The sequence below is a fragment of the Erithacus rubecula genome (genome assembly GCF_903797595.1).
Source record: "Erithacus rubecula genome assembly, chromosome: 14".
Lineage (NCBI taxonomy): Eukaryota > Metazoa > Chordata > Aves > Passeriformes > Muscicapidae > Erithacus > Erithacus rubecula.
The window spans coordinates 14,598,455-14,613,570 of NC_136666.1; positions in this window are offsets into that span (position 1 = coordinate 14,598,455).

Genomic DNA, 15,116 nt, shown 5'->3' on the forward strand with positions numbered 1-15,116 from the left:
GCCCGGGTGCTGTGCCTGGGAGCTGCTATCAGTGCTCGTCAGGACGCAGCAGGAAGCGTCTGGCCTCCGCTCCACGACCATCTGCTGAAACCAGGCCTCCTCTGGCAGCAGTCCAACACAAAGTAAACAGAGTTTCACAGCCAGATTTCAAACAGCAAAATAACTGAGAAATATGGCTCACTGCTTCTGGTTTTCGAATTCAAAACACTGAAGTCCCTAGAAGCAAAAATCCTTTATGGATCCTAAGACTTCCTGGTTGCCAGATGGATCCACTGCAACTAACGCTGTGGAGAAAGTGCAGTGATGTAGCAATTTTAGTTAGTTACACCTAATTAGTTCAATGTATGCATTTGGTAATTTTTAAGATGATTTCTTCTTCAAGATCAGTGATGGAGAAAAATAAATTTGTTAAACTGCAGATTTCAGCTTTCAATGTTTGTTTGTATGGGTAGCAGTAGAGAGAGAAGAATTCTGAATCTTGCTACTGTATAATATTTTTCATGGTATGGGAGACAGAGAAGGACTCAATGAAGTGTGAAAGATTTTTTAAAAGAACAGATTGCCATGTCTTTTAAAATAGGTCAAGTTTTTGGCCTACTTTCCTTTAAAGTATCCCTTAAAGCAATGGGGTTGGAATATCCATGATAGTGCCATTCCTTTTTTGTTTCTAGCCATGTCTAAGTGTGGCTCCAGTTGTAAGGCAGAAATGTTCCAATGTAAAACTACAATGGCAGGCAAAGACCACGTGTCTCCAGAAGCATTTGTGAACAAGTTACACCAAACAATAAAATTTCAGCAGTGGCTCTATTTCATCTTAATCTGTAATATTATTCTGAAGCATGTGACTGAGAAAAAACAAACTATTAAATAAGGTGATGGTCAGTGAAGCCAAAACCTGCAGACACAAATCCAGTCAAACCTAATTTATTAACTCTCCAAATTTCAGGAGGGTTTGCATTGTTGTTTGTTTTCCATCTTTAAATTGATTAAATCAATCGATTAACTTGATTTAAGTAGAAAGGAGTAATAATGTAATAATTTCTGCAATAGTAACAGGAAGACTGAATATACACAAGATAACACATCTAAGAACAAACCAAGGCCACCTATGTTGAATGGAGATAAAATACAACAGTCAGCTGTCAAAACAAAAAGAATCTGTATGTGTACATTTAAATTTTGAAAGAGGATGTTCAAGATATTTAAAGAGGGAGGAAATTCTGCATGCAATATTAATTAATATAGAATAAATACCATCTGTCTTTGTACAGAGCAGTCTGGTGCATATTTTTATGGCTGCATCCTTGCTGTATGCACATAACAGGTATAATACACATGTATTTATTATGTTACACAGAAGAAATTATTCTGCCACATACCAGTAACTGCAGTTGGCCTCAGTGAAGCTATATGGAGTGAGGCAGGACATGAGGAAGATTTCTTCCACCACAGAGGCCTGGAAAAAAGCCAGGTACAGATCAAGAGTGGTTGTGTTTGGAGACTACAAAGGACAGGACTTGCCACTTTACTTGCTCTCCCCTGAGGCTGAGGTGGGTGCTCAGAAACTCCCTGCTAAGATGCAGGTTCTTCTCCCCACTAAGCTGATCCATAAGGGATAGAGCCCTTCAGGCACAGCCTGTACCTGTACAGGTACCTGTACCAGAATGTACCTTGTTGTGGTGAAACTCTGCAATGACCTACTGCACAGCCAGTAATAAACATCAGCTGGCTTACAGTGCTGTACAGTAATAAACACACTGAAGAGCTTGTCAGTGCACACTTTGGGAAAGAAGTACAGACTGGAACAACAGGGTCTGTGCACACACTTGGAATACAAATTTTTTGCAGGCTGTACACTTCATTATGAAAACTGTTTGTGATTCCAGTTAAGCTGTGAGTGAAGGTTTGTCTAGTATTCATCTCACTACAGTGTGGGAAGACAAACCATCCTTTAATAATGGAGACAATTTTAAGAATACTTTCTTTTAATAATTATTATTACTTTGCACTGAGATTTTTAGTTGTAACCACCATTATGAGTGAAACCTTTTTTTTGTACCTGATCATATTCCACATCCTTTGCTGAGCAATCAGTGTGAGCTGCTACACACATGCCTTTGTGTGCACAGTTTGTGACATAAAAAGACTCAAGAAGGGGTAAGAGGAACTTTCTCTTAGCAGAATATCACAAAATGCAGGAAAAGTAACCTAGAGAGCTCCTAAGGATTCTGACTTGTGAACAACTGTTTTTTCACATACTACTCCCACTACTTCCTGCGAGACAAGAATATTACACACACAGGTCTGGTGTGAGTTTTCATACTGGCAGCTCCTTCCACTGCTGTTCATATATCAAAATCACTTTCACATCATAAGAGAACATAAATTCTTCCAATAATAATTCTAAGAATATTATTTTTGTCTGCTACACTTTAAATGATTGACAAAGATGCTGGGCAGATTTGTGATGTATTTGATATGGAGCAGGAAAATGTTAGTGGCTCTGTAATGATTGTACTTTCAATAGCTGGCAAAGACTTATCTTCAAAATAATCTCACTGAAAAGTTTTCCTCAGCATGAATATGTGGTTGCAGAATTACTCACTCATAAGGAGTGGTAGACTAAATCTCATTAATTTATACTCTGAATCAAGGTGGGGAGAAGCCATATTATCTATTTGCATGAATTTATAAGTTTCACAGAGAATTTTACTCACTAGCATAGAGCTCAGTGGAGCTCGTTATATTCTCTTATCAGGGTGAAATATAAAAAATGAAAGATGGTTTATTTAGGATACTGTACAAAGGTCCAGATTCTTAATGCCCTTATTTGCCTTTATAAGGCACTGTGGGGTCCTGATGTCAGCAGCACATCCAGATTCCAGGTGCAAAACAGAATCACAGAATCACTGGGTTGGAAGGGACCTCCAAAATCATCAAGTCCAACCCCTGCCCTAACACCTCAACCAAACCATGGCACTGAGTGCCTCATCCAGTCTTTTTTCAAACCCATCCTCCACCTCCCCAGACAGACAATTCCAGTGCTTGATCACTCTTTTCATAAAAAACTTTTTCCTAATATCCAACCTATATTTTCTTTCCTTCATGAAGAAAGGATCTGTTTCAGCATCAAGAAGAAAGGAAGTAGGGACAGCTTTCCCTCTGCTTATTTAACTTGTTTTAACTTTGAGAATGAATTGATCACATTTTGTACATAAAAATTGATGTTGGGGCATTTCTCTGTTCACTTCTTTTCTTAGTTTCTCCCCTTTCAGTTTTTATAAAGTCCTCTCCTCAAATTCTAGCAGAAACCCAAGCTCAAAAATTCTAGCTGTAGTTTTAGAATATTGATATTTACTCAATGTTGTAAGGGCCAATTAGTCAAGTGTAACATCAGCCCAGGAGTAAGGCTTGCCTCAGATACAGGCTGCATTCTGTCCACACACAGGAAGTGGGAGAAATAATGTTTAGTCCTTTTATTAACTTAGCAGGCACCCAACTTAGAGCTGTGCCTGTTCAGGCAGCTAAAAACAGTTTGCACTGACCGTGCCCTCTGGCTTCCTGGCAGGGCTACTCCCATACCAGTAACCTGATATATTCACTCATGGTCACCATAACAGCAGCCAAGCACATGGAAAGAAGAGCATCTTTAGAAAATACTTCAATGGGTTAAAAAAACCAGCAGGTCTCAGCTACCAAAGCCATGTCTGGGATTCTTCCCTGTGCAACACAGAGAGGGGGCTCGGTCTCTTCTGGCTGCTACTTGAAGAGGAAAAGGATGATTGTGCAGATGGCAAGTTGGTGCACAGAAATTCTGTTTTCAGAATTGCAGCAATTGAGTAGTTTGAGTCGCTTTATTCCTCCAGCACCACGGTTAGGGAGGGGATAGAAAGGTATCAGCTCTGCTGCAGGAACACAGTTTGATTAACTAAATGTTACAGGCCACATCCTGCCCTCACTGTGGTGCAGTTGCACAGCCATGTTAAAGGACAAACACTGTGTTGTGGGTTAGGTTTCTTTTCTTTCGCTCCTTTTTACCTATAGAATTTTCCCCATACGTTGCTAGGACACATTAACTACTGGGTAAAGAAAGCAAAGTGGCCAAGCTGAGGGGGAAGGAGGGCATTGGGTCGCGCTCCTCTCATCGGGGGAGTTTCTCTCTGAGGGGCAGAGGTACCAAGAGAATTGGGCAGGTGAAGGACGGGGATGAAGCTGCCTGTGTCTCGGCTTCGGAGGACGGTCAAAGCTGCAGTTGGGGACGGGAACTCCCCGCCCTGCTCGGAGCCAGGCCTCCGCCCGCACCCCCACCGCTCCTCTGGCGCTGCTCGGGGCTCTCGGCGCCGTAACCCCACAGTAACCCCTGACGGGATGTCCCGCGGATCCAGCTACAGCCACGGAGCTTCTGATACATCTTATTCACCACCCCGGCATTTCTGCTCATTCCTGCCGATCCAGCTCGGTGCTCCTCAGAGTCCTGCAGGGGCACCGGGACCGGCCGCCCCAGGGGTTTTCAGAACCAAAACTCTCCCACCCCCCGGCCCGGCCCGGCCCGGCCCGGCCCGGCCGCCATCCCCGCGCGGCGCGGGCCCGCCCACAGCGCCCCCTGCAGGCTCGGAGGAGCCGCCGGCCCCGCGCGGCCCCTGCCGGCCGTTGCCGGAACTGCACCGGGAGGGTCCCTGCGCTCGGCTCCTGGGCTCGGCGCTGCGGCGCTCCGTTTGTTCGCCTTGCTGCACACACCAGCCAACAACTGACACTCCCATCCTCATATCTTTGCCTGAGAGCCCCTAAATTCAACATGATAATGATTTGGAAAGAGGGGGTTTGCATTTTCCATTCCAAGGGAGGCTCCTGCCTTCCCTAGCAGACGCCTGTCTTCCAAACTAGGACACACTGTCGTTACAGAGCTTTATTACCAGTAATTTAACTGTCAGAAAGGAAACAACATATACAAAATATACTGCATAAAGCCTGGCAGGTGGGTAGAAAGATTATGTTTTTAACCTATCCACAGTGTATTTAATCTCAAATTACAGACACGAATATAGCACACACTGGTGTTACTTTTAAGCATTGCAGACTTGCCTCTCTGTAAGACATTGTTTTTTTGTTTGTTTGTTGGTTTTTTGATCTGGTTGTTTTATGTTGAGAGATTTCTTGAATAGAAATTTTAACAATCCTAGCACAGAGTTGTCTGTTGCAAAAAATGTTATTCTGCTTTTCAGCAATTTCCTCTCTTTCTGAAAGCATAGACAAATTAATGAAGGATAATCATAGCTTAGTCATAAAAACAATCTGTCAATATTTACATGGTGCTCTTTCATTTCTTGGTCTTTCTTTGCTGGTCTGATATTTCAGCTAAGCCCAGTACACATCACCAAGCTCTGGATCTAATAACTTTGGAAGATGGTATTTTGAGATACATTTGTATCAGCAGAAGGAAATCCAAAGGGAGAGAGGAAAAGTATCCTCAGCATGATTCAAAATAATTGCTGAATGAGAGGTCAAGATATAATAGGATGAAAAAACCACAAAGGAAAATAAAGCAGGCAGGCAGAATGCAGCTGGTGAGTCTGGTGAGTCGAGCTGCTAAGTGCAGCAATGAGAAGCCTCTGGGTGCACGGGCAACTTCCTCAGACAGACTAAAACTTTAAATTGATTTATACCTCTTTTCAAAACAGTTGCAGCTAATACATAGTTATGTCAAGTCCATTTTAAACACTTCTGCTCCTCTGGGGTTTTGATATGACTCTTTAGGGGCCTAAAGAAATTCTTCTAAGAAAGAAAAGAATTGGGCTTTGAAAACACTTGGCTCCAACAGCTGGTGCCACAGGCACTGTCTGAAGAGGAGCAGTTTAAGAGCTATCAGAGCTTTTCCATCTCACTGGCATTACAGTTTCATAGTCCTGACTCACTAGGGATCAAACACAGATATTGATAGATATTTGAGCATAAATATGACTTCTCAGACCAGCTTTTAGTGCAACAGGAGCAGGCCCACTGCTGAAGCCAGGAGTGAACTCTCAGACTCTTTTTCAAGGCAAGAACATGAGTGCTGCTGCTGCTGAAACCCAGCTGCTGTAATATTGCAAAGAGTAACTCAGAGCAAGTATGAAACCAAAAGTACTGCCACACACAGAGCATATTTCTTTCAGAAGGTTTTTACCCAGAATTATGATTGGTAGCTATAAATGTCTTCCTCATTCATGCTTTTTGGTCTTGGTTGGTTTTTTATACGTGGAACAGTTTTATCACAACTGATTAAATGATCATCCTCTTTCTTTCTTCACATTGAAGATACATCTCAGGAATTTTACAGTTACTGGGGCTGGCAGTGATGCACAGCCAGAGAAGGCACCTGGAACACAGCATGATGGGGGTGCTTTAAGGGGCAGCATACCTGAACTCACTCACTGAACTGGTGTCTGAATCCTCCAGTTCAGGGAACAAAAATATGACACACAGCCTCCTAAATCCATAAATGGGTCCAAATAGTTTGCTTTCCAAATATTTCCAAATGGTTTGTTTATTTTCAATTTCTGAGACGCTTATGGATGACACAATCTTAGTATTAAATTTTTGCCAAGAGTGCACAACCCTCTTCCCAGAAGATCTGGCTGAGGGGTGAAAAATATACTTGGTGCATTTGCAACACAATTACAAGGCAGAGCACAGAGGATTCATTGCCCTGCTCTGCTGTTTGCCTCCATTCAGACACTCGAGCTACTCTGGTAGAAGAAGCAGCTTTACAATTTTTCCCACAGTGCACCTCCCTCCTAAAAATCTCCCCCACAAGCGTTCTTACTCCTGCAGCCCCACCAATGCTAGCACGTGTGGGAGGACTGGCACTGTGGGTACAAGAACATTTGAACCCTCTCTACAGTGTCTGCTCTGCTCCCTTGAATATATTTGCACATAATCAGAGTAACATATGATAAAGGGCAGTCTGCTGTGAAAGGTACCCAGTGCACTTGGGCTCAATATCCCCTCATTTCATGTGGATAATATTGCTCTTTCTTCCCCCCAGATTCCCTCTTTTCCTCAACACTGCTAAGCAAGAAAGACTAGAAGTTCCATCTGAGGACACAGAAAACAATAAAAGCTCTGGTCTACTTAGGAAAAGTGCTGTAAGAGAGCCAGGCTCTATATTACTATGCTGTCAAATAAATTGTAATAAAGCATTAGTAAAATGGAAGCAGTTGAGTTCATTTTCAAAGAGATGATGTGTGGAGATAATTCTTCAAATAATTCTCATTAGTATTTTCACATATGTTATCCTGGTTCTCATATAAACATTGTATGATCTTATGTGGTATGTAGTCAAATAGCTGGAATCCATTAAAAGCATGCTCCAGCTGTGCAATCCCTGTCCTCACAAAGATACATTTTACATGTGGTTAATGCCAGAAAGAATCTACAGCTTCAGTTACGAGAACATCAAAATATGTTGTTTATTGCAGAAAAAAAGCATTTGCAGCAATTTAAAATATCCAGTCAACACCACATTGCTAAATCTAGATAATAGAAATCCCAGAGAAATTTGAGCTAAATCTGTCTGGATTATAGCCGTGGGATTATCTGAATGCTAAATTACTGTGTATGTTTAACTCACAAACATGAGCACAGACACTATAGGAATATAGATGACTATGCAGATCACAATAAAACCCATCCCCAAGGGGCTTTTTCATACAGTAGGTAAACAACCCCTCTCAATTTATCAAGCATTCTGGATTGAATTGATGCTGTCATTTACTTTTCTGTTGCTGTATAGAGGAATATGGTTTAACATGAACAGACTTAGCACTAGAAAAAATCATAAAGATTTTCTCTGTGCACCCTTCATAACACAGAGAGTGCAGAAATATTAATTGGCTGCTGTGTTTGTATAACTGAACTAAAGAAAATACAACTGTTGTTTAGTGTATAATCAAAAAACCAAATTACACGCAATATTGAAAGAAAAGATTAACCCTGATTGTCTTATTAAACCTTCCTCTCCCCTCCCCCCTTGTTTACATGCCAGTTTTTCTGGCTTTCTAAGGATAAACAGTGAATGAACCTGGACTGACCTGACACACAGCATCTCTCAAACTTTCCCCTCGGATGATTCACACATATATGAGCTGGGACCAAACAAAGCAAGGGGGAAAAATGCAGGATATAGTACAGGCTGAGCAAATTTAGAAGAGGTGAGACTGTGTGCCATGCCCAAATCCCTCCTCCACTGCAAGTGCACAGCTACTGATTACAAACACACATTCCTTCCCTTGCCAGTTAAGCTCAGTTTGACAACTGCAATTGAAATTAGCTTCAGTCCTGTACATGTGGGAATTACTGTCATTAATCTACCCCCAAACTAGTTTCTATTGCTTTCTCGTGCTGTATTTGGTATTTTGTGTGGCCATGCTGTGTGCCAGTGCTCAGCACAGCTCCGTGGTCGGGAGGGCTTCCCCAGGGAAGAAGGCTAGACAGTGACTGCTGCTTCCTGTGAACAGCTACCAGCTGATGTAGATACGGCCACTTTCATTTCCATCTTTCTCATTCAAACAATATATATAGCTCTGTAAACAGATTAAATATAATTTTGGATCCTGGGAAACCGTCAGTGTAATCCTTTATTTAAAGTACAAACAAACAAACAGGTCGGTCTTAGCCAGGGAGTTCAGCTGAATCCAGATTTTAAGATACATAGTCTTCAGCAGAAAACAATTTCTGAAAAGTCACCAAACCCTTGGGTTTTAACTGAGAGGGATTATTATGAATAAATGCCATGAAAATTTGAGCATGATAGCTGCTATTGTCAGTGTGCATGTGTCAACACATTGCAATGTCAGCACTCTGGTGTTTGAGGTAATGAAACCCCGTTCCAGTCTTCAGTTTTTCTCCCTCTACCAAAGGAGCAGTTTCTCACTATTTGTGCCACTATTTTGTCTGCTTTAGCAATGAATGTCTGAACACCAGCTGACCTACAACACAAAAGTTTGGTTGTTGCATGAACTATCTGTGGACTAAAGCTCTCATGAAGCTGAACCAGCTGTGGCAACAATGAGATGATTTAAGACTCAATTTACAATGTAAAGAAGCATTACAGAATTATGCTTATAACCAGAGCTGTTTAACATGCATTAAAAATTATTAAATGCAACTTAAGACTTAATGTTAAGAGTCAATTTTCAATTAATTGATACAAGCAATAATTTTAGAATTAATATTTTCACTCTTCAAGTTATCTTTTTACAGTAAGAATTCAATATTCTTTGACAGCAAACAAACAGCTTTTATCTCTACATTCTACTTGCTGCTTCTTATGCAGTGGCAAAATCTGAGCTGCCAACACTGAAGAAGAGTGTCCAAATCTAAGTAAATAAAATTGATCTTTTTCTTTTGATCAGGTTTTACAGAAGAGAACCCAAAAGCCTCTGCATTACAACACCTTTGAAGAGCTCTTTTTACCTAGGACAGCAAAAGGTGCAAGAGCTTAATTCATTCAAAACTAACTTCAGCCAGTCTTTGGTTCCCTCCTACCTTCTTAACTAAAGTTTCAGAACATTTGAACACAGACATTCACTTTATAATGCTAATAAACCAGTTGACAATAAGTTTTAAAGGATTGAAGAGTCATTTATCTGTCACTATATTACTTGTATATCTGTCCTATAGCACTCAATGAATATAGAACATCTAAGTTAAGTAGGGATTAATCTTTGTTTGAGAAGGAAAACAGTAAGGTGTGATGGGATAGAAGTAAGGTAATTTTCCCATTTTATTTGCAAATGCAACGAATACATTTTGGAATTACATACTTGTTTTCGTTAGGGATTTTAAATCTTAAGTGCTTTGGTTTTTGGTTTTTTGGTTTTTTTTTCTTTTCTTTCGTGTTTTTTACAGAAGACTTTTGCCATTAACTGTTACCTCATGAGGCACAAATTTTGGGAAAACCTTAGTTACAAGAAGGGACAAAAGCCATTTTGACCACACAAGAGAAATCCTTAAAGCTCTGTCAGATAGGCCTAGCCTGGGAACTGAGCTCAGTGTTCAGTCTGGGGTTATGTTTGCCATAGATAGCTTCTCCATAGGACAGATGTTTCCCTGTGCCTGAAAGTCCCACAGTTCTGCTGCAATCTTACCCCTTCATTCCATCTTACAAAGCCACTCCCATTAGAGAAATCCTTTAGTACGTGCACCTTACTAAGTCTGATGCTGAACAGTGACTTAGCCAATTTATGAACACATTCAATGCGTGTACCTTCCAAAAACTCAGTCCCATTTGTGTTCATGTACAGGAAACAAAGCCTCTGTGCTTTTCCTGCTCACATCAGAGATGTTTCCTTAGCTGTGCTTGGATCTTGAATCTGAGGGACTCCTTAGAGTGCTCTGGGGCATCTGCAGCAAGAGCTGACTTCAATAGAAATTATGGGGCTCAGCATGCCTTTAAATGAGACCTTGTATTTTTAAAACCTATCAAACATTCTGTTGTTAAAACAACTTATTTTTAGCATGGCAGTACAACAAAAAGAAACCTCCTGTGAATTTCTGCTGGCTCTGCAAAAACAACAATTGCTGTTGGCATTTGTTTATGAAAACAGGCAAAAGATAACAAAGCAGTGTTCTCCCCCAGCTGACAGGGAGCTACACATCTTTTCCTCCAGCTAGTGGAAAAGCTCCTACATCCCCTAAGCCAATATAACTTTTCAGAGCAGTTTAATACACAACAAGTCATGTGTGCTTGTACTGGGGGTCTACACAGGGGCACAGAGCTTGACTTTTAATTCCTTTTCTAACACAGAGAGCAGGCATTACCAGGGAAGCCAAGGGCTGAACTGGCACTACAGACCCAACGAGCATTTATTTTATCAAGCAACACAGTCTACACAAAAACATGTGTTATTCTAGTTTAAGGCTAACATTGAATGCTAATATTAGAACATTGAAGATGTTAGAACTTGTTTATACTTGATACATAATATTAATTTGCTTGGCCATAGCCCACTATAGTCACTGAATATTTCAGAATAATTCACTGAATGAAAAAATTAATAAAAACACATGTAAAGGCCAGATCTGTTGTAGTGCTGTCAACACAGCAAAGTAACTTTAAAAGCCCTCACCTGTATTCACCCTTGATATACACACTCAATATACAAAGTGGCAAATCCCATGAAAGCTATAAAAGATAAAAAATATATTAAATATATATATATAATATAAAAAATATAAAAGCTATAAAATATAAAACTATAAAATGTTTTTTCAAATGAATTTTATGCTGTGTAGCAGAACATAATCTTCCAAGTAAAGAGGAATAGGATGCAAGTGATGACATACCTATGAAGATAAAATATTAATGATGAGCACAACAGTATTTGGCTCTTCAGGCTCTGGGGTTTTGGTTCTAAACTACCCAGTTGGATTTCTCACTGACAGCAGCAGGGCAGGAAGAATAAAGGCAGCCCAGCAATGAAGGTTGGAATTAACAGGAATGGCATACAGAGATTTGCACTTACTCCTGTTATAACTGCAAGGCCCTGCATCTAGATGACAAGATAGGTTTTTTTTCAAATCTGCCCTGTTAATTGAAAACCTCTCTGCTGAAAATGAGTGATTTCTCAAAAGCATCTTGGCAGCTCTCTTCAAGTTAGGTGAGGTTATCTTCCTTAGACAGAGATCTAACACATAAAATAACAGCCTTTTGGCATCCCAGTGATCAAATATAGTGGGAAATATTCAGTTTACTTTTATTGCTAGTTTGCAATAAGTAAAATGAAATTCATGGAGGAGGAGTCACTGATTTGTTTCAACATATGTAGCCTTTGTTTAAAACAGGACAAGGAAATTATCTCATTTAGGGAAAAACTGTACTTCCAGAGCAGACCAATGAACATCTAACAAAACTATCTGGAGGGTAGGAGGGTCTAAAGAAGTAGACTTTGGTCCATGAGTGACACACAAAATTCTTTCCTTTTTTCTATGTAACTTCACACATGAATTATTTCAGTATTTCAAGCAGGAAATAGCATAAGATTCCCATTTGCAGTGAAATGAAAGGTCACTCTTTAGCTTTGGGAACAAGCTCAGAAAAGCCTTTGTGCATGCTGCAGCAGCCCTCTGAGGCTACCCTCCATTAGAAAGGTTGCCTCTTACACAGCAAGAGCAATTTCCACCATCAGTGAAAGATATTTCTCCTTTACTTTGACATTGCCATGTTCTCAAATCCTCTGAACCTCTATTCTGAAGGACCACATGCTTTTAAAAATTTTCAATGTAGCAGACCATGAGTTTGATAAACTAACATCTCTGTTTTTTCCAAAAATACCAGCTACCACTACAACAAAAAAATCATACAATTGTCATAACAACCTGGTAATATTACAGTGGCCACTTTGAAGAGTGGTCTGAAGAGTATTTGCCAAACCTTTTGATCCCTAGTAATCAGAACAGAAGTGCCCAAAATCCAGAGATTAAAGGATTAGGCCTCAAGAAAGACTTGTGGTATTTCAAGAAAATGTGACTGATGCTCACCACTTATTTTTTACAGTGCTGATGAGATTTAGTGTTTAAGGTCCTTTCCTGTTCAGACATAAAAGCTGCTGTAATCAGAGTATTACTAGGGAAAACTACTCTGGTTGGGGATTCAATATGTTTAAATTGTCGAGCCAAGGTTATTGTTTGGATTAGGTTAGGAAGGATGACACTGAAATAAGTAAGCCCCAATAGTGCAGCGAAGCAAAGAACAAAGAAAAATGTTTATATTTGTAAACAGGAATCTGGATGGCACAAGTATATATATATATAAATAACTTAGACCAGTCTATAACTATATACATAGAAACTAGGTATTGTATATGTCTACACAACTACTAGAAACAGGAAAAAAATATTTCCATGGCACTGAAATCTATATGAAAGTAAAACTGAAGACATTGGAGATGGAAGGGACTTAATAGGTCAGCCTGCCCCCCTCCCAGCTCTGTTGTCCCCCAAAGTCTGTTTACCTGGTTCACACACACTTCCCCAATTCTGCCACACAACACTTGGCACACATCACTGACATCCATCAGGGTTATCTGCCAGGAAACAAAAGATGCCAGGGTATAGTGGTGCTAAACCAGCTTAGGATGTCTGTCAGAAAGGGCTAAAGAACTTGCACAGACTTCATATATTCAAACAGCAGCTTTTTCACAGGAGATCCATGGCTATGAATAATACTTGGTCCTCTTCATATTTTAGGGAGCCATTAAAGATGCATGAGAAAATAGCAACACAAAAATAGATTCCAATATACAATCAAGCCATTTCAAACACCACTGGATTATTATTACTGATTAGGGGGAAATATCCAACAGCTGTCTGGGGAATTCCCTCAATGTCTGGATTATTGATTTAATAGCTACATATTATCTAGATCCTACTGTTCTACTAATGTCTGAAAATGCTGTACACAAGTTTGGTTTTGTTGTTTTTTTTCCCATGGTTGCACAATAATTACGTATTTTAGTCTGATTTTACGTGAATTCAAGATTAGCTATTATACACTCTACACAATAGAAATATGATATAGCAATTTTATCTTTTAAAGTAAAAACCAAGATGAGTATTTAAAGCTAACAAACAAACAAAACTCCAAAAACCACAACAAAACCAAAAATACCAACTCATCCAGGTTTCCAGAAATGTGCTAAGTATTAAATTCCAGTTAATATTCATTCCAATACATTCCATATGCAGTGAAATCCTGTCCCTTCCCCTTGATAGTTTTCTAGGTCTCTACTAAACATCACAATTTTTATGAAAAGAGGAAACTTCTATATAATGAATCTTTAAGAAAACAAGAAGATATTATGAACAAAAATTGTATCTAAAAGATGAAGATAATAGGCTCATATAAAAATCTCATGCTATTATATTTTTATTGAAGGAGGACAGAGAGCGAACAAAATTTGTGTCTGTAGAAGGAAGAAGGCCATGGATAACAATTAAATAATGCATGTATTTGTTTTAATCAAAAGTAAACACTGTGTATGGATCCTCAGCAATCTTCTGTAGTAAAGTATTCTAACATCCCAGCAGCTACACACACCCTTCTGTCCCAAAATATTCCTAACAGCTGTACTGACTGAGCTCTTCTGTTCTCTGACCTAGCTCCTCCTTTGCTGGAAGAAAACCAAAGGCAACACAGTGAACAACTTCATTTTGAATTCAACATTTCTGTTGGAGTAATTTAATTCTGCAGTCTTATAATCCTCAGAAAACAAAAACTTAAACACTTGAAAAATACACAACGATGATGTGCTACTCTAATTATGGAGGTCCCTAGAAAGAGGTCCCAAGTACAGTTCATTATGATCACAAATATTACTCTGGTTAAAATCTGTCTCTAACTTGCTGTACACTTCACCCCAAAATGACAAAAACGTTTTCCTTTTACAATAACTATGTTTGAGTCAATCCTTAAAAAATTATTAAATGGAAAAAGGGAATTTGCTCACAGATATTGTTGGCTAAATCTTATACCATATACCAGTGTTATGCTTTCAAATGCCTTGTTTTCCCCCCCAGATAAATACTGAGATAAATATTCCTGTCTCCTTATGTATCTCACTATTGGTTGGGGTCTCTAATATAAGCCTATTCTCTACCCAGTTACCAACTATGTATTAGAGAATTAACCACAACTGTTAAGGTTACATCAGGTCAACTTTAAAGTGATAAAACCTTAATGGAGTAAGGGATCAAGAATGTAAGAAAATCTCTTATTTTTTCTAATTTTGTTTTCGACATCTCTGGAGAAATGCTTTAAAGTTCACTAAGAAATACTTATCCAAACATACTGATCTTTTAATATTATTTCAAATATATATCTAGTTGAAGTCTAAATCCAATTGATATTTTATAATATAAATAAATCATGATGTGGATCTTCAAAATACTGTGCAAATTTGCAATCCTAATATGTACATATGTTATTAATCCCAGGGGGTTTTAAACAAAAGGAACCTTGTGTTGCTATGTTTGTTAACATATTTAATAATTTAGGATATAATAAATTACCCCTCTTTTGTTTATTAAGTCTTAGCTAAAAGCTGGCTAGAAAACCAGTTGTTCTAATCTCTCTAATC